Raw genomic sequence first — 22,155 nt, 5'->3', positions numbered from 1 at the left:
AACAGTATCCTCTGCCACTACTGCTTTAGCCTCCTTATCACCTGACATGTTCACCCAGAACAGATATCTCTGCTCCTGTCCTCATGAGACTATTTACAGCAGTGTTTGTGTAGGTGTGAGACAGGTACTTCTCTTTAATCTCACCCAGTAGAGCCAAGATGCCACAGGAAATAATAATGAGATTGTAATGTAAGTTCAGGAATAGCAAAAGGGAACTATCACACAGAAAGGATCTTGAGCTACTTTACAGGCACCCAGAACTTGTAGAATTATCTCTCATGCTGGATACTCTCTTCGGTTTCAGGGTCATGAAATCCTTATCACAGCCCTGGGTATGCTTCAGTGTCTTTTACTTTCTAGGGTAGGTCAAACGGTCTCCAAATTCAAAGTTAGGAATATATTTTTCTTAACTTCAGTTTAAAGCTTCAGTTTTCTTGGCCGATTGCTGATAACTTTCCAGAGCAATTAAGAATAGGAAAGTATTTTACCTTCCAGATAATATGTTCTCCCACAATTAAATATTCTCTTGATCTATGACTCCAGCTGAATATAGTCTAATATTAATTCTTCTAGCAAACTCTGAGTAATCCAGGTTTAAGTAAACCTTATGGAAGACACCAGAAGCCCATTTAACTGTGGCTGCAACAAGGGCAGTCCAATTTTTTTTTTCTTTCTTTTAACCTGCTCATTAAGGACTTTAAAAACCTTGGGGGTCTAGAATCATTTGATTATGCTTTGAACTAACAGACTTTTGATAGATTATTATATTTTATACTTAATAATAATTATAAAATATAATAACATGATCAAGAAAATCCTACTTTGCCAACAACAACAAAAAAAGAAAACTCTCACAGACTCATATATATATATATATATATATATATATATATATATAATATGACATAATTTGATTCTCACATTTTAATAATTCATTTGCCTTCACTAAGATTTTGAAAGCTATTTCCAATTGGAGAATGACCTTTAGGTTAAGGCCATTTCACATTCTATGATGGGGTGTTCAAGTAAATATTATGAAAAATACTCTTTGTTCTGAATACTATGAAAATAGAAGGATCATTTCACTTTGGATGGCCATCTGAATAGATAAGAACTTGCAGAAAGCCGTATCAGTGTCCTCAAGGCTTTTTCTTTGCTCTCAATCTCTTTAAAAAGAATCTGCTAAAATGATAATTTATAAAGCATTTAAAATACCTAGAACAATTTTTTTCACATTAAAATTTTAGACCAGTACATTACTCAGGAAGAACAGCATCTTTCATTGTTTTCCTTTAAAACTTGCAAATGAAAGTTAGAGATACAATATCAGTATTCTCACTTAAAGGAGCAGTTTATAGATGTAGTACTTCACCTGAAAATTAGAAAAGAAAGCCTAATACATAAGAGAGAGAAAGAGAGAATGATATAAAATATATAAAGAAGCAATTCCACTTGTTTTGGAGATAAAATATCAATATTAAGTAACAACAGTTAAAAGATTCATCAAAAATGCTCAAAAGCAAAAATTTGTATTTTTCCAAAATTTCTCCAGATTTTCACACATGAGCTAGAGAATATGCTCATATGATCATATAGATCAAACAGCATTTCATTCTTTTAGGGATGGGAGACTTCTGATACAAAGGGTGTTATTACGACTTTTGGATTCTGGGATTCTGCTTAGATAGACTGACCACAAATTGCCACTGAAAATCAAGACCTTTTGATTGAGTGATTGGAGCACTGTCCATAATTACACCAAGGCAAAACAAGAATACACTTGGTAGATCCTCTAGGTCTAACCTACACTGTTCCTACAAACAAGTCAGCTATTTTCATTCTGTTTCTACTGTTTCTCATACCAGACACCATTTTAGCCTAATGTTCTCCGAAGTGAAAATCTGAGTTGCACAGTCATGTCCACTCTTTGTGACCCCATGGACAGTAGCCCAGCAGGCTCCTCTGTCCGTGGCATGTTCCAAGGAAGAATACTGGAGTGGGTTGCCATTCCCTTCTCCAGGGGATCATCCTGACCCAGGGATCTACCCTAGGTCTCCTGAATTGCAGGCAGATTCTTTACCAACTGAGCCACTAGGGATATTCTCTGAGTTATCTTAGTGACTCATATTTTCACAAGTGCCTACCCCTAAAATTAAATAATATCTCACATGAAATGCCTGCCACTCATAGTCAAGTTAATAGCTCTCCAACATCCATTCAGCAAACAATACAATTATTGCTGATTCTTCCTTAAATTTTGGAGTTACCTATCTTGTTTTCTGGAAAAGAAGAAGTCAAAGATTCCTTAGGCTTCATAGCACAAAATATATGGAAGACTATCTTTACTGAAAGCTCCATCTTTACAATAATAATATAAATATATCTTATAGTACTTATCAATTAAAATATTCTTCATTGTTAATAAAAGTATTAGAGAAAATTTAAATAAGTAAAATACTATGGGATGAGCTTTCAATATATAGAGAAAGTTGAGTGATAGTCCAGTCAGAGGAAAAGTAAACAAAGGATATGATCCAGGGAAACTTGCTTAAGATGGGAGTTGACCTAGAATATAGCATAGGGAAAAGAGATAGGAAAACGATGTTTCCATCTTAATGGAAAACACATTGCACAGAGAATGCAGTGGTTAGATTGTGCACATTCTTCAATGTCAGTACAGAAGTTAGAGTTTTATTCTGCAGGCAAAAAATGTGTCATAGGCTATTTTAGATAGAGTAGGAGAGTGACATAATCAGCTCTGAAACTTTGGAAGATTGTGCTGACAACATTGTATTGGCTGATTTTAGAAGAGGAAATTCTAGAGAAAGAGTTTCAGGGTCATGTGGCTGATAGAGCGGAATAAAGCACTGTTGTGAAGGAGCTGCATCCAGAGGAGATAAAATAGAACAATGTGATAAAGTCTTCCCCTTAATTCAGAAAGTTCCCAATTACATGTCCCTGCCATTTATTTTTACTTAATATGATGACAAAACATATTAAAGATCATGACAGGAGTTATGCCAGTGAAAACTGATATAAAAAAGCATGAAATAGAATTTACTTAGAGTTTATTGCTTAGTTATTAATAAATAAAAATGAGGAATCAGAGACTTCTCAATAAAATGGATATAATTTAATAAAAATCAGCTTGGGCACCATAAAAAATAATATGTGTGTGTATGTACATCTTAAATGTTATAAATTATGGTATTATTATAAACTGTTCCAGTGTCCATGTGATGGAGTTTGAAATGTCATTTCAAATGAAAATTTCCCATCAGAAACCTCTGATGAAATTTTGCTTTAGGAATAATTTTTTAAAAGCATTTTGAAGAGTCCATTGCAATTCATTTTATTTTATTATAGTTATGACACTCTTAATATGACGTTAAGCACATTTAAAAAGTTACAATAGTACAAAAGTCTAGAATTAGATTTTAAACTAGGGCTGGTAATGGAATAAAAACATGTGTAGGTGGATATGAAAACCCTAATAGAGGTAGAACAGTTAAAATGTCAAATGACTTGCTTACATTTAAGGAATTATCATGATGAGTTTCTGGTAGATGAAGGTTATATTTATTCAGTTGTATATTGCATATAATGACCCTATATGTGTATGGAACCTGGAATGAAAAAGGCTCTACTCTTTAAAGGAGGAAAGATCAGATGAAATTGAGAAGAATCTAAAAGTTTTTGTAACATGCACAGAATGTACCAAATTTATACTGTCAACCTTCTAGCACCCACTAAAATGAAAAAGTAAATGCATATATAGATAAATAGAAAGATAGTGTATGTAATAAAGTTATAAGGAAATAAACTTGAATTCAAAAACATTTACAACAACCACTAAAATAAATAAGTAAATGCAAACATACATAAATAGAAAGATAGTGTATCTAATAAAGTTGTAAAGGAGATAAAATTGAATTCTAAAAAACTCCTCAAATAGTCCACTCTCTGCTAATTATTATTCAGTTTTTGTCAGCAAGTCAAACATGCAGTTGTCTGTTTTTTTGTTGTCAAATTCTCAACATTAAGAGTTTGCTGATCATGAATGTTTCCTGATTATAACACTTGCTGATAGATCTGAACCTACCAGTAGTACTAGCAACTTTTCAGTGTGTGTGTGTGTGTGTGTGTGTGTGTGTGCCTGCTCAGTTGCTCGGTTGTGTCCAACTCTTTGTGACTCCAGGAACTGTAGCCTGCCAGGCTCCTTTGTCCATGGGATTTCCCAGGCAACAGTACTGGAGTGGGTTGCCATTTCCTTCTCCAGGAGATCTTCCCGACTGAGGGGTTCAATCCATGTCTCCTGCATTGACAGGCAGGTTCTTTACCACTGTGCCACCTGGGAAGCCCAAATTTTCAATGCCATAGGTAATTTTCTGATTGTAGAAAAGGCAATAATACGCTGGTGGCCCAATTCTGCAGTATTACTCTATAAGTCAATCCTGATAACTGAATTTACTGTGTCTTTATTAAGAGTTCTTTGTGATTATTCTGGACTTTCTTATTTAATATACAAGGGTTTCCTTGGTGGCTCAGATGGTAAAGAATCTTCCTGCAATGCAGGAGGCCCAGATTTGATCCTTGGGTTGAGAAGAACCCCTGGAGGAGGAAATGACACTCCACTTCAGTATTCTTGCCTGGAGAAGTCCATGGACAGAGGGGCCTGGGAAGCTAGAGTCCATAGGGTCACAAATAGTTGGATATGACTGAGTGACTAACACACACACACACAAGCTACCCTAAAAATGAATAAAAAGTATTCCAATGGCTCAAACAAGATAGATCTTTCTCTCTCTCTGTGTCCCCTAACAGTCCAGAAATATGACAACAGTAGTACAAATTGTCCAGAAAAATCTGTTCTAAGTGGTCATCCAGAACCCCTGTTTCCTTCTTTTCTGTTGCTCTCTTGCCCTCTAAGATACTTGTCTCATCTGCGTGGTTAAAGTGGTTCATGAAGACTCCATCAGTATTCTAGCCCATAAGATTAGGAAAAGTAAAAGTGGAGATCAAATAACTGTCTTGTACAGAAGACATACAGAATCTGCAATTCCCAATTATATTTAACACGTTTGATAATCACTTAATTATAAAGCCTTAACTGCTGAAAGCTAAATTAGGGAGTAATGTCACATGAGTATTGTGTGCTATGTCAAAACTTGAGGGATTTCTGTAACTACAACAAAGAATAGGAGACTAGGTATAAGGGGACAGTTGTAATCTCTGTCACCATAAGTCGGGATAAATTATTTTCTCAGTAGTGGAACATGAGCTGAATTGCCATAATTTCTACAATAGTGTACTCTGTAAGAATATAATCCATTTATTCCTTCAGTAAGTACATATTGGTGCCTGCCATATTCTGGCCCCCACTCACAGAATGCTTAGAGAATAGTGCTATAGGCATGCAAGTGGACAGTAAATACAATGAAATAATATAGCTAACATTTTGAACCCATATTTGTAGGTCATGTCATTCAATTTTTATGTGCTTCTAATTTTGTAATCTTTGCAATTAATTACTCAAAGAAATACTTATTATATTCATTTTAAGTTTAAGAAATCTGAGACACAGACAGCCTATATTACTTGTTTAAGAACACAGAGGTACCTAAATTAAAGAAACTGGATTTAAATTCACATACTCTTTCCAAATGAATGCAATTACCTATTATATCATATTGGCTTTCAGAATGTATTACAAATTATGAAAGTACACAAATGAAGCAATTAAAAAATGCAGAAGATACATGTAGGAGGAAAAACTAAAACAAAGCGATGATTAGGGTTTTTTTTTGTGGCTATGATGTAAAGGTGGAGAGTATGGTACATTCATACAATGGAATATTTCTTAGAGACAAAAAGAACAAATTACAGATACTTTTAAAAGCAGGTATGAATCTCAAAACCATAAAAGCGTACTATGATTCTAGATGTATGAAGAACTAAAAGGAATAATATAAACAGTGTATAAAACAAAATATCAGGTCAGCAGTAGCCTCTAGGAATGGGGCTGACACACTGAGAAGGGGCAAAAGAGATGTTTCTAGAGATGATGGAAATTGTATATGTGAGAATAGATTGTTAAATTTAGTTATATTTTACAATTAAAATTTCACCTTTTCCTTAATGTCTATTTTATCTCTAATTAGTAGGTTTTATACTTTAATAGTCATGAGGATAAGACATTTTGTAATACTTACTATGTATTCTAGGCCTGGGCAGATGAAGAATATATTAAGGTTAAAAATCATTAAGGTAGAAAATCATCAACAGTTGTTTCCTCAGCAGATGTAGGCAATAAAGAAATGGGAGAAGATGGAAAAAATCAAGAATCACTGCCTGATTTTTGGCTCGATCAAGTAGCAAATGTCTGTTTACAAAGTGCTATTTACAAGGATGAGCAAAGGGAGAAAGAGGTAGGGAAATGTATTTCAGAGCAGCATTGATGAGTATTGAATCTAAGGGAGTAGATGTGATCTCCCAGATGTGGGGTAGAAATTAAGAAGACCAAGGGAATCTTTTGGAGTGCTATTTGTGGAAAAATATGCTACATAGAGAATCAGCTCAGAAAGAAATTGCAACCAGTCAAATGAGATGGTTTTTTTTTTTTTTTTTTTGTATTATACTGCATCTATTCTCAAACTTAACCATTTCTCAGCATCACCTACCTAGAAGGGTTTTTAAAATATAGATTTTCATAGATTATTGTATCCTACCTATAGTCTCTGACTCAGTACATCTAAGATAAGTGGAGTTAGCATTTGATTCTAAAATAATCTTATATTTTGCTGTTGTTGATAGTTTAGAGCCCAGGTTCAGAATAACTATCTTCTACAGAAGATATTATAAAGATGCTCCATTTTTGATGCATTAATATCATTATTAATTATCACAAATAAACAGCAAGAAGGGTTTGCCATAGTAAACTTGGAAGCATACATGAAATGAATTTTAAAAATTATAACACATATATATGTACATATGCATATAAATATATACATACATAATTACACATGCAATGACATGTATTCTGTTGGAGGAGTAATCACTGGTCATTTCCATAATGATATGATATTACAATGTATGCTTGAATCATTTCACTCTATTTCAACCATTTAACATTCATAATGGCACTCCACTCCAGTACTCTTGCCTGGAAAATCCCATGGATGGAGGAGCCTGGTAGGCTACAGTCCATGGGGTCGCTAAGAGTCAGACACGACTGAACGACTTCACTTTCACTTTTCCCTTTTATGCACTGGAGAAGGAAATGGCAACCCACTCCAGTATTCTTGCCTGGAGAATCCCAGGGATGGCGGAGCCTGGTGGGCTGCCGTCTATGGGGTCGCACAGAGTCGGACACGACTGAAGCGACTTAGCAGCTTAGCAGCAGCATCCCACCAAAAATAATTGACTATAATTGTAACTATTATGGTATCATGTTTGTAACCATTTTTTTTTCTAGCTATTGGCAAAAAAAGTTTTAGCAAGACTAGAAAAAGAATTAACAACAGTTAGTAACTTAGAAAGCAAGGATATTGGAAATGAAGAGAGAGATACAATTCTTTTTCAAAGAACGGGTCATGGAATTACTACTACACAAGGATGTCTGTTAATTTTATCAAATAGGCTTCCCACATCCTGATTAGAGTATTTCTTTCTCTTTTTTTCTTTGTATTACTTTTAATACAGAGATTACAATAGAAGTTTATCATTTTTGAATATTTTCCAAAACTTTTAGAAAAATTAGGAATAAAAATTAGTTGTAAATCTACTTAAAGATTCATTGAAAAAAATGAGAACAAGAAACATGAAGAATCTAAGTAAACACTGATGAAAAGGAAAAATGACTCAAATAAATAGCATAACAATAAAGCATAGACATTCCTTCATAGAAAAAGTCATGCACGAGTATCTTTCACAAAGCTCATATGCAATGTTGATGTGTGGAACTTATGATTATGTATGCAATTATACATGCATATGCTGCTACTGCTAAGTCACTTCAGTTGTGTCCGACTCTGTGCGACCCCATAAACAGCAGCCCATCAGGCTCCGCTGTCTTGGGGATTCTCCAGGCAAGAATACTGGAGTGGGTTGCCATTTCCTTCTCCAGTGCATGAAAGGGAAAAGTGAAAGTGAAGTCGCTCGGTCGTGTCTGACTCTTAGCGACCCCATGGACTGTAGCCTACCAGGCTCCTCCATCCATGGGATTTTCCAGGCAAGAGTACTGGAGTGGGCTGCCATTGCCTTCTCCATATCCATACATGCATATATATATATATATATATATATATATATGTACATTTATATATAAAGACCTTGATTCTTATTTCTTAGTACTAGTCAGAATTTAGGGGAAAACTTTAAAAAGTAAAAAACATTAAGAAAAAATAAAGCAATGAGAGTCATAGGGATGGATATTCTAAAATAATTTAAATCATATATTTTAGTTTAGCCAGAAAAGCAGCAATAAAAAACAAAGCCATAGGAAAGCAAATAGGCTCTTTGGGGGATGTGGGGGGCAAGGATGTAGGCTTCATACAAATGAAAATGGAGAAGGCTATAATCAAAATAAATATTTTAGTTCATATATTCTAAAGTAGCAGAAACATGAATATAGCCTACATATTCTAAAGTAGACAGTATTTTACTTGAAGTTTAAATATAAAACATATGCTTGATAATATATAATAGAAGCCATATATTCCTTCTGTTTGGATTTATTAAATTATCAATGTACTAAATAAACTATATATTATATGGATGTCATCTTCATCTGCCATATCATCTTTAAAAGAGTGTCTGTAAGTCCTTGATCAAGTGACTGCTACACTGATTCACTGATTTATTTAAAAATAAAAATTTAAAAGGTAAGGAAATAAAAATGTGTTTCCAGTAAACTTATGTACTTCATTGTGCTTGTTAATAGCAAATAAACTTATCTTTTTAAAGATATTATATAATTTCATACTTTTCTGATCAAATATTTATCTTATTTATAAATCTGTTTATTTTTAAAAAAATATTTGCTGAGAACCTATTATATGCATGCATGCTAAGGCTCTTCAGTCGTGTCCAACTCTGTGCGACCCTATGGACAGCAGCCCACCAGGCACACAGGATTCTCCAGGCAAGAATACTGGAGTGGGCTACCTATTATATACCAAGTATAATTAATTCTAGAAGAAAATGAATAAAGAAAAGAATAAATAAACAACTAAACTTTTGTTTTTATAGAGCTTATAATCTGAGGTTGGGAAGACACACATAAGCAAATAACTAAGTGAAACGCATAATGCATCAAATGATAAAAAGTAAAATTGAGAAAATAAAACTTGGGTTGTGAAAATAAGAAACAAGAAGAGAGTTAGGTGAGGTGGTTAGGGAACATCTGAAAAGATGAATTTTGAGTGAAGTGGAGGGAGATGAAAGAGGAATCCATGTGAATATCTGGGGAATTGCATTCTAGACAGAGGTACAATTTCAAAACTTCTGAAGCAGAGGTATGCCTAGTAAGTTCATAAAACAGCAAGTAGGTCAGCACTGCTAAAGAAAAGTTCATGAAGGGAAAGAGTAGCAGAGAATGGAGTTAAAGAGTCAACAGTAGCAAAAATTTCAGAGTTCTGTAGGTTCTTGCAAGTGCATGCAGAGGAATCCACTTGAAGATAAGGAGCAGTGACGTAACCTAACCTGTGTTCAGCAGAGCTGTTCTGAGTGCTGTGCTGTTTATCAACTGAGGGACTAGGGTTGGAAGATTATAAGAATGAGAGCTACTGAAGTGGGTAATGCAATAATGCAGTCAAGATATTTTTGAATGTGCACTTAAGATAGTAGCAATAGATGTAGCAAGAATTGTTCTGATTTTGGATATTTTGAAAACAGAGCCAACATGATTGACTAACAGCTTGGATGTGAACAGTAAGAGAAATCACAAATCAATATGATACCAAAGTCATTTGATCAGAGCAGCTGTTCACAAGGTCATGAGGATATGATGTGGGCTACAATGAAATATTTATTTGGTTTGGTCAATGAGTTAGATGTCATTAAAGTCTTGTTTCTAGAAGGAAAAACAGAGAAATTAGTAACTGGAGAGTTGGACATTTGAATTTGAGGTTATAGAGGTAATATGGTTACTGTAAATAAGATGTATTCAGAAAATGTTAGAGCTTTTTTTTTTTTGCTAAAATTGGGAAGACTATATGAAGAAGAGGATGAAGGAGGAGGATCAGTTCTTTTCAGCATGCTAAATTTGAGGTGCCTATTACTAATGCAAGAGGAGATGTCCAGTAGGCTGTAAAATATAGGGATTGTTATCATACATACATATAAATAGGAAGAGAGGAGTTCTAAGAATAGATTACTGGAACAATGCTTTTATGACTAGGAGATGAGAAGAAGCCATCAATGAAAAGTGAAAAAGTGAAGTTAGTGAAACAGAAAAAGAAATAGAAAAGTATTTTGATCCAAAATTCAAATAATGCAGATCTTCCACTTAATGAACTGTCAAAAGCTATTAATATACTAAGAAATATTAGAATGACAAATGGACCATTGTGTTCAGTGATGTAGTGGACAAGCGTGAGAAGAGTCTTGGAATGGCAAGGCTGGTAGACAGAATTGATTGCATTCAAGAAAGAATGAAAGAACTAAAAAACAAGGGTTGTTAACATTTTCAGAGTGAAAAGAGTTAAAAGAGAACAGAAGCATGAAGTTAGGAAAGTCTTGTCACTTGTTTTTAATTTGTTTTAAAATGGCAGATTTTAAGTTTTATGTACCTATGGGGCAATTGTTATACTGAAGAGAGAGAAGCGGGAAAGAGAAGTACTGGAGCAATATCTTTGATTAGATGAGAGGAAATAGTGCATAACTAGAGAAGTGACAGTATCTAGAAGCACAGTCATTCATGTTAATAAGAGAAGGGGAAAGCAAGAGAGAGAAAAGTTATAAAAAGTCATCTCAGGAGGCATCAGACTGAAAGGATTTGGAAAATATAATAGACTTCTTAGGCAACTCAAAAGATCCACTTAAGATTAATAGTCATGATTATAATGTGAAGCCATTAAGCATAAATTTGTTTGCCAGTCAACTATGTTTAGCTGCGCAAGTCCTGCTGGAAGTTTACATTTGTCTTTGAAGTTTTGCCAGCTGCATTTGACCATATACTTGATTTGATGGTGCTTTCAAGACTTTGATTAAAATGAGAAATCATAGGTCATCAAGAAAATGAGAATATAATCTATGTTCTAATGAAATATTTGATTTGGCCAATGAGCTATATATCATTACAGTCGTGTCACTAGAAGAAATAAGATAGAAACAAGTTAGGAACTGGAGATTTGGATGTATGAATTTGAGGGGTTGGAAAGGATATGCTTACTGGACATAAGATTCAGGGAAGTGCTAGCGAATAAAGATTTATGTGATGATAAGACTGTTCAAATAATCACAGTAACCACTAGTAAATATGGCTATTGAATCCTTGATATGTGGCTAGTACAACTAAAGAACTATTGAAAATTTATTTTAATTAACTTAAGTGTAAATACCTACATATAGCTCTTGGCTAATTTATTGGACAATTACTAGTCAACAGGATGAACAGAAGAATGAGTGGCTGAGGAAAGGTGGACTAATAGCACAAGCACCGTTGGAGAAAGGGAAAGTGATCTAGATACGAGGGGCAGGGGTGGACAAAGTGAAAATGGATTATTAGTCTTTACACTAATAGATAATGGATGATTTAGTCTGAGGATGTGTGGCTCAGATCTGGGACATTTTAGAAAAGAAAGAGAATACTCAGGATTCCAGTACCTAGAGTGACGATGAGGTTCAGTAGAATAAGATGTGTGAGAAAGAAAATATCCATTCCCAGAGTGGTATATATCAGAAGTCATGATCTCAAAGAAGAGTCACATTTATGTTGGAGTAATAAGGTGAAGGAAACCTTCAGGCAAGAGACTGAATATATATAAGATACTTTGCTGAAAATAAGCAGGTTAAAGGTGGCATGGTAGAATGATTCTTTAAATTTATAAGAAATGTGAGTTAGGTTAAAGTATTAACAAGCAGTATTTTATTGGGATGAGAATATAGGGAATGAGGAATGACCTGGGGATCCCAGACATCTTATGAGAACTGCTATAATTAGGGGTAAAGAGCATAAAGAGATTAATCCTTACTGTTCCAGAACAGATAAAATTTTCTATACAGTCTTGGAAAGTTTAGTATACCATATTTTCATTCAACAAATACTAATTAACAAATGATCATGTGTGTGATATGAAAATCACCCAGAAATAATTGGACAGTGTATAAAACAGACATAGTTTCCACTTGTATTATCTGCAAAAAATACCTCTTAGAGCAATAAATTTCAAAGATTTATTTTTTGGTCTGTAAGTGAATAATTTTTGTGTGGCGTATTCTTCTCTTTTCAGACATGACTGACATGTCAATTGTCAGTCTTCACCTTTCAAAAAAAATTGGTAGATCCTTGAAACTCCAATATTTTGGCCACCTGATGCGAAGAGCTGACTCATTGGAAAAGACCCTAATGCTGGGAAGGATTGAGGGCAGGAGGAGAAGGGGACGACAGAGGATGAGATGGCTGGATGGCATCACTGACTCGATGGACATGGGTTTGGGTGGACTCCAGGAGTTGGTGATGGACAGGGAGGCCTGACGTGCTGCGGTTCATGGGGTGGCAAAGAGTCGGACACAACTGAGCGACTGAACTGAACTGAACTGAACTCTCTTAAATCAACAGTCTTGATTTTATCCACTGAGATTGCAAATTATTTTAGTTGTCCTTTACAAGCCATTCTCTAGCTGTGCCATGATTTTTAAAACCCCTCTTGATATACAAGGGAAACATGGAGAGTAGCTATCAGGACTACTTGATACAGAAGAAGACTGAGGACAAATATAATAAATTGAAATATTATTCCAAAGGTTAAAATGCCATCATCAGAAAAACTTTATTCTAAATGCTAATCCATCAGTTTTACAAAATTATTAGAAAGTGTTTTCTGTTTTATTTTAAATCACAAAATTTTGTTGTCCATTTTGAACACAGAAATAAACTGGGCTTTCTTCCACAGAAAAACCACAGTGATGATTAACATCCTGTGTTGGAAAGTAACTACAACATAGAGAGACTTTTAATACTTCCAAATCTAAATTTTCAATGCCAATAACTAATTGATAAATGCAATAGACTTTTCCTCCCATTATTTTCTTACTTCTCTCTCAACTTGAAGCCTTTGACCTTTCCTCTCTAAAACTATTTCTTTGGACTTTTATGACACCATTCTCTCTTGGTTTACTCACCATTTTTTCTCAGTATTTATCTCAATGCTTTCTCCTAAAACTTAGTGTTCATAGATTCTGTCTTTCTCCCTCTCATTTCCAAGTATTCATGTTCCCTCTCACTTCTCTATCAAGTTGATGACTCCAGAACAAATACTTATGATTTGACCTCTATCTTGAATTTCAAATCTGCCTTGAATGATCTAGCATGAGATCACCATTTCCAAACATGGACTCATTTTCCCCTTCCAAATTTGTATGTTCTCCTATGTTTGTTATTGTCTACAGTAGACATTATAGCCCTAGCCGTTCTATCTTCAGACCAGAAACCTGGAGTCTTCAGATTTCTATTGTTACCCTTTCCAGATATTTTTTCTCCCTCTAGATATGTACCTTTTTTACAGAGGACTTCCTCTTTCAATTTCCAGTGAATGATGTTTAGTAAGGCTTAAAAATGTCTGGCAAGTTGTGTTTAATGACTGAAACACCTAAAATCAGTGTTTTATGTGACATTTTTTCATTCTACTCTAAGTTGTCAATGGTTTACAAAACATTCTCATTTCACATTTTTTTTTCATTTTTTAAAATATGTCTTTCAGACTACCTTTTTATTTTAGTTTTTAACCTTTATAATAAATGAAGCTTCCAATTATAGCATAATACTAAACTAAATTTACAGATGAAAAATTGTTCACCAAATGTATTATCTACCTTGGCCAATTCACCTAACTCCTACATAAATTTCTTTATTAAAATGTAACCAGATGACTGGAAGTTTTTTGACAAAAAGAAAAAAGCAGAACTTAATAAGAAAGAAAAAATATTTGAAACATAATAATAAATTAATGATTATAGGCTATTCTAATGTTCTCAACATAATAGTTATCTTAAAAGGTAGGTGATGTTTCAAATATATATTTCAAACTTAGTTAAAGTTTGTCAAAATTTAGACAATAAGTATAGACAATAAATACTTCACTTCAGACAATAAATTTAGACAATAAGTCCTTATGCTAAATACCTATCTTTTCTCTCTTCTGAATGAGATGAAGGTTAATTAGTTTGTGTTAATCTTTGTATACTTAAAGTATACACTTAAAAAATTTCAGCCTGATATCACTCTTTTGTCCCTATCCAGAAAACTAATTTAATAAAATTTGACCCCATCTCGATTTCCATAGCAAATTTAACCTCATGTGAGATAATATTGCACTAATTCCTCTCCTCTATTCATTGAATTTAAACCTTGTAGTTTTTAGGGAAAAAACCTAATTTTCCTTGTTCCATTTTTTTCCCCTAGTAGAAACATGTGATTTTTATATGACAGTAAACTATTAAAAAGGACAACCTCTGGGAAATTCACTATTTTTTTCTTTCCTCCACTTTGGATTGCCATGCAAAAGTTATTCTGGCTACATGTTTCAACTCTACTGATGTCAAGTTTTGTTTGGGTGAGCTCTCTCTTAGGTCTAGTATAAGGTAAGGCATGAGAAACAGTAGTGGTAGCCAGCCCTTTTGGCCACAAAATAAAGCTTTATTCTTTAAGGAGGTTATCAAAATGACAATTGACAGGTTATCATCATTTCTGTGTCCCCCATGTCTTGTTTAACATTTGGTTAAAAACACAGAAAGAAGGAAACAATTTGCTGTTGTAGCGGTTCAGTTGCTAAGTCCTATCCAACTCTGCAACCCCATGGACTGTAGCCCACCAGGCTCCTTTGTCCATGGGGATTTGCAGGTAAGAATACTGGAGTGGGTTGTCACTTCCTTCTCCAGGGGATCTTCCAGGACCAGGGATCAAATACACATATTCTGCATTGGTAAGCAGATTCTTCACCACTTAGCCACCAAGGAAGCCCCGTACTTTGTATTGAATTTCTACAGTTATTACAGTATCTTAGTGATATAATGGACTATTGAGAAGAAGAAAAAGAAAGAAAAGGAGAGCATTCTCCTTGGCTTTCGTCCAATGCCCAGGTGCCCATTAAAAATGATTCAAGATAGCGTTGATGATGACAATTTGCTTTCAAACAAATATCCTTTGTACAAGTTAGACAGTTATTTAAATAAACACAAAAGGTAAGCTTTTCTTTACCCAGTATTTTATACAGCATTTTTTTTTGCCATTTATTTATCTAAGTAAATTGTGTTTTCCTTCTCTTTCTACAAGTTCAGATCTAACGTGAGTAAAATGTTTATAATGACAGTTGGTATTTCCAAAATATCTCTCCAAAATTTCTCCATAAACAGTTACCATTTATGTTTCTATGAGTAACTGTACGTTAAAAGGAAGAAGACATAATTGCACTGAAATATCAATATTTCATATACCACCAGTCTGTCTTATAAAACTTTTTTTAATAAATGCTTTTTCAAGGAAACTTTGTTATTGCATGACCCATGTAGTTCATCCAATATGATAATTATATTGACTATACAATAAAACTAAACACTTTAGACAGAATAGAAAAGACTTATTGTTAAATTTATTATATTACCATTCATCATTCTTATATCTTGGAATGTACTTGATTACCTGCAGCCAAATAATAAAATGGTTAAGAGAAAAGATTTTGAAATTAGCCTGCCTGCATAGCAATCCAATTTCTAAACATTTATAGCTATATGACATTGGTTGATCTGTTTAAACTCCTTAATTCTCAGATATTTAATCTATAAATTGGAAAGAACAACATTACTTATGGAGTTATTGTTAAAAAAAAAGCAACTAGACAATTAAGTTGAAGTCAGATACAAAATAAATACTTAGCAAATCTTTGCTATTATTTTAAATATCAGGTTGGAGAATAAGGGATCACAAATTATTCATTTTTCCTGGATTAAAAGTGATTCTACAGAAACTAATCTGGGATTTCCCTGGCAGTCCAGCCATTAAGACTCCATGCTTCCACAGCAGGAGGCCCGGGTTTGATCCCTGGTCAGGGAAATAAGGTCTCACATGCCACATGCTGTGAAAAAATAAATAAATAAGTAGTGCTAGAAACAAAAACAACAAAATTAGATCACTTGTAAATTAATGTCCATACATTGTTTTGACAAACCACAAACTGAATTATCACTTAGCGTTGCCACTCTAAGTCAAATAACAATCATTTGGCTTCTACATAGGCAGACAGGTATACAGTTATACCAGGAAAGTCAGTTTCTACTTATCCAACTATAGTAGAATTTTAAATTTCAAACTAGTTTCAAAAGTAATGTTCTAGTTAATGGAACAGTCATAGACATTTGTAATAGGAGAAAACTGAAATAGTATTTCAGGGTCCTAAAGACACTGAGGAACAAGAATGTCAGAAAAATTGGTGTAGATTAGTGGCAAAGATAACTTGATAGGAGTCACAAAATGATTGCTCCTGAGAAGTGCAAGTGAGGCTGCATTGCACAGAAAAAAAATCACAGTAAAATTCATGTGACTGCTGTACTAGAAATCAGTCTGAACCTCCATTCATAAGGTTTTCATATACATAGAAATGTGGCAATTCATGTTTTAGAACACTTAAATAATTGAATTGAAATATATTTGGCATTATTTTTCAATTTTTTAAATTATATTTACATTAAAATTGTACATTTGGTGGATAATTCATACTTGATGTAAGTGTACTTTGCTCAAATAAAAAGAGATTCAGGTTTCCAGAGTAGGGTCCTAGACTAGGTAACTACTGCATATGTAACAATTTTATTGCATTTTTGAGATAGAGAGGTTGGTAGAGTTCACTGGAAGGAATTTTCTTTATTTAGATAAAATGGGAAAATAGGAAGAATTGCTTCGATACACTACTACATCTACCTATAACAATCATTTTCATTACTCTATGTGAACAAGAAAAGATTAAACTGATTATTGGAAATGTGATCATGTTTTTTGCATGTAATAATTCTAGTGGTTAAAAATTTTCCTCAAAATATTATCATAAATTATACCAAGTAGAGCAATGTGTCAGTTGGACTCTTTAGGGAAGAATCATGCAGCTAGGACCTTGAGTGATATAGATTGATGCTGATCAAATGAATCAATTTTTAATTGCCATTTGCATAATTTGTAGATAGATAAACCATAAATAACAGATAAGAACAGAAATCCAGGCTGATTTACGTTTTGAGTCCATTTACATTCACTCTTGAATGAAGCTATATGACTATATATGAATTAACTTAAAGTACCTGAACTTGGAAGAATTAGAGCTGAATTTCAATCTTATTTCTGTCACCTTCTAGCTTCATCTTTGAATGAACTGTTTTTTTTTTTCTTAATCTCTATTTTTAATGAAATAGTGATATGCATAATGGAAATGTTTGTTGAGAACTCTCTACTTGCCAGATTCTATTAAAAAGCACATTTTTAGTATATGTGCTTATATAGTATATAGCACATATATGTGCTATAGTATATGTGCTTTTAGTATATAGCACATTTTTAGCACATTTATTTTGTGTCCTCAAACCCCCACAAGCTAAGGGAGAAATTCAGAAATTTCCATTAAAGGAATCACAAAACTGAGCAGCAGACAAATTACACATTTAGACAGAAAGAAAACAGGAACTGAAATCAGACAAGTATTCAATGGAAATTAAAATTTTGTCTTTCATGTCTGGGTGGCCCATGGAAAAATACTGAATTCTCAGAATTAATAATTTAAAAGCAATAAAATGAAAGAAGGAAGCACCATTACAAAACAGATTTTGCTCACTTATTTTTACTAGTTTTAATTATTTATGACAATACTTCATAATATAGCAATTAATGTTACATAGTACAATGTATAAAATTAATGACAGAATATAAAACTTCTAACTTACACAAAGCTATAAGTCTTTTAAGAAAAGAGTGAAAGAGTTTAAGTTCTTGAGAGAGAGAATTTTGGTCTTGGAGACTGATGAAATTAAAGTAATTGAGTTCAATAATATTTTAACTAAAATATTACTTGCATTTATTAAGAATTTATTTAATTTTTTTATGTAAAGAATTTAACATATATAAACATAATAATATGAGATCTAATTTACAGTAGATAAAAGAAAGGCATCAGAAAACAGTATATAAGAAGTTACAAAGGAATTGTAAAGGCAAATAGATCCAAGAAAATTAAGATTATAAGATTAATTGTCTTTATATATTGCCCTTCATTTTCAGCTGGCTTAAGAGAATAAAAGCTAAAAATTTTACATAAATTTACTTGAAACAGAAGATATATTTGTAGGTGGTATAGTACATACAATGCCAAATATAACTTTTTTTTCCTCACTTGTTCCTGTTAAACTGTATTATGAGTGACATCAACTCTTATCTCTCTGCTGAAAATATCTTCATTATAAAATATTTATGAGATTGAATATGGAAAATCATCCAGTGAATGGGTGATACAGTAGATACAACATAAGTAGGTTAGAAATGAAAGATAATTCCTGAATGGTGGGTAGATGATAGAGGATAAAGGTTAAGAAAGAATCACAAACACAATGTATCAAACTGTTGAATGTTGTAAGAGAAATAACAAAATATATTGATAATATTAACTAGGAAAGAATGGCAGATAACTGTAATGTTAAAACAGTTTCATACTTTGGAGAAGGCTTTTCAGTACAATCTGAGCTAAAATAAAATGTTGCATTACCTCCTAGGCCATTCTTTTGGAGCTTCTAAGAAAATAATTAGGAATACTCTGGAGGGATGTTACCTGTAATAGAAGTGATAGAGGAATGGTACTGTGAAAATGGAGGAATGGTATTTATTGGAGCTAATTTCACAAATTCACAGTGAATTGAAGTCTCCAGATGGCACAGTGCAACAGAATAAGAATTAGAGAAGTAGTGCAAGGAAAATATAGGCAAGAACAAATGCATATCTTATAAGAGGATGCTAAATAAAGGACTTCCATTTTAAAGTTGTAGCCTAAGATGACAGGAGTGGTATAGCCTAACATTGGAAATGTCTATCATGAATAGAAGAAATTTCAGATCATGTTATAAAGGCCCCTTGAATATAATAGTCATTAGTCTGATGAACTTAGGCAGCATGTTTTCAGAAGAAGCACCAGAGGCAGAGGGATTATGAATGATTGTCTTGTTAATGGGTGCTCAGAGCATTAAATGAAACAATAAGTAAATGCTTTATGAATCAGAAACAAAATGAGTTTTTTCCAGAAGGAAGGATAGGTGGAAAGAGCAGGAGTTCTGTAGTCAGACAGTGAGGGCTATGGGTACTCAACCTCCACATACCATTAAAATACCTGCAATTTCAGGAAGGTTACTTAATACTTCTGTAGTTCAGTTATTTTGTTCGAAAATGTGAACAAAAATTCATGTGTTTCTGAGACAACAAATGAGCTAGCAATAACAAAACACAATAGGTTCTCTCTAAGTGTGAATCCTTTCACTTTGTGCCTTGGTCCTTTTTTATGTTTCTTGTGATACTGCTGTATGTCCTTTCTTCCTGAGAAAAATACCTCTTCGCCTTTTTCATTCTGTCAGGATGATCAACTCCTACTCTGTATCTTTTTTTAAATAACAGCCTTTGGAAAAAAAAAAAAAAAACACTTAAACATTTTTTGAGTATAGTTTTATTTTATTCTGCTTTATTTTTTATTGAATTAGAGTTGTTACAATATTAATTTCAGGTTAATTAATATCAGTTTCATCACTGAATCATAACAGTGATTCAATACTTTTGCAGATTATACTTCTTTGAAATTTAATTAAAAAAAATAATTCCTGTGTTTCCCTATGCTACACAAGTAGTTCAGCACATGTTGAGTGATCTGACAAATAGGTTATGCTTGAGAAAAAGTCATACCTAATAGTGTTAAAAATATTGTCACTGGTTCTAATAAATATTTAAAATCATATCATAACCTAATTAATCATAAACTTTTAAGGAAAGACAATCAAAAACTCATCAGTTTTGTGATTAAGAATAAACATTTGCTATTACTTAACCAGTTATGTACCCATTTAAAACTCATCTTCGATAAAAACATATTTTTGTACTAAATAATGTGTATATTATTGTAAGAAGTGGGAAAAATAGAATTTGCCTTGTAGAGACTAACTGAAATGAATAAAGCAGTTAATCTGGAAAACAATGAGTATCATAATTGAGTGAAAAAATGAGTATATAAAAATACATCTGGCAATATACTTTACATGTAGAAAATATTCCAGTTTCACAAAGGAATCACTTCACTAAGAGTTACATTTTATTTATTCAGTGGTATGCCAGAACCCTGATGACTGGGGATACTTAACTGCACTTGCCTAGTTACGAACAGCATGTGCAAATGACAAGACCCCTTTATTTGTTTTAGCTTATGTTAACACAACGTTTGTAAACACAGTATGAGGACAAGTTATGTTTAAGTGTAAGATTTAGGGTGAATTTTTATGTGCCTCTTGAGGCTCCATCTTTGTCCAAACTGTAATGAAAAGGGGACAGGTTCAAATATCTATATTTTAAGCCCACAATTTCTCAGTGGTAAATTAAAGAAAATTGATGAATGAAAGAAAATTGATGAATGAATGACTCTAAAATCTGTTTGAGGAACAAAGTTTTCTCAGCAAGAAGCAAGAAATGTAGAGATCTTTTATTTTATGAAAGCAGTCCCATTATATGAATATGGTCTTGGTGTTCCAACATTATGATAAAATGTTTTCCTTGGAATTTCCAGACAATTTTTGGAGTTACATTTTCAGTAGAAAATAGTAGATGTAATGTTACTGTTAGGCAAACATGCCATGTGTATTCCCCCATTTCATAGCCTTTATTCTTGTTGGGCTTCAATCATGTTTCTAATTTGGAGCAAATAGAAAGCAAACATGTCACTGTCTGGCAGGGACAGGATACAAACTGTGACATCTTGTCTACTCTTCTCAGTTACTGCTTATACAATGCATGTTGATACTGGACATTACAAAACAAAGATAGCCTTGGCTGTCTAAATTCCTGAATGGAGATCTCTGATTAGATCTTAACTCCTATTTTCTTCCAGAAGAAGTAATTCTTTATGTTTTAAGTCAATTTTTATATTTTTATTGTAGCATCTCAGTTTACCCTATATCTAGGGATAGCCCTATATCTAGGTGGATAGGAATAATGAAAGATGGGGTCATGTAACAAATAATTTGGGCTTCCCTGGAGGCTTAGACGGTAAAGAATCCACCTGCAATGCAGGAGACCTGGGTTCAATCCAGGGTTGGGAAGATCCCTGGAGAAGGGCATGGCAACCCATTTCAGTATTCTTGCCTGGAGAATTCCATGGACTGTATAGTCCATGGGTTCGCAGAGTCGAACAAGACTGAGAGACTTTCACTTTCACTTTTCACCAATTAATTTGTGGAGCTGTTTCATGAATGTTTGTCATCGGAATTTAAATCCCATACTATTTTTTCTCTCTTCTTGAAGGGATCATAAAGTTAGTAGGAAATACTGGCTGTATTTGTCATCTTGGAGATACTAATGATTCAAGAAAGCTGAGATAACTGTTGAAAGTGGTTCCAGGGAATTTGGCAAGGGATAAAAAGGGAGGAATATTAAAGGATTTGGATTTTACTAAAAGAAACACATTTTTAATCCACACACAAATTAAAAGAAGGGATGGATGAAGATACATACATACATAGTATAAGGCCCAAAACTTCAAGTGTTGCCTTGAAATCTTTGAGCCTCATAGGGCCCCCAAGACCTAATCAAGACCTAATGAGCCTCAAAGGACCCCCAAGACCTAATGAGTTCCCATATTCTTACAAGATGTAAGCCTGTCTCTCTTAGCACCTGCTAGTTCACTCTGATCCTGAGTGCAATGCCACTGTGGC

The sequence above is a fragment of the Giraffa tippelskirchi genome, chromosome 1 (genome assembly GCF_054371585.1).
Source record: "Giraffa tippelskirchi isolate mGirTip1 chromosome 1, T2T-mGirTip1v1.2.pri, whole genome shotgun sequence".
Taxonomy (NCBI): domain Eukaryota; kingdom Metazoa; phylum Chordata; class Mammalia; order Artiodactyla; family Giraffidae; genus Giraffa; species Giraffa tippelskirchi.
Note: the sequence above shows the minus strand (reverse complement) of the source record.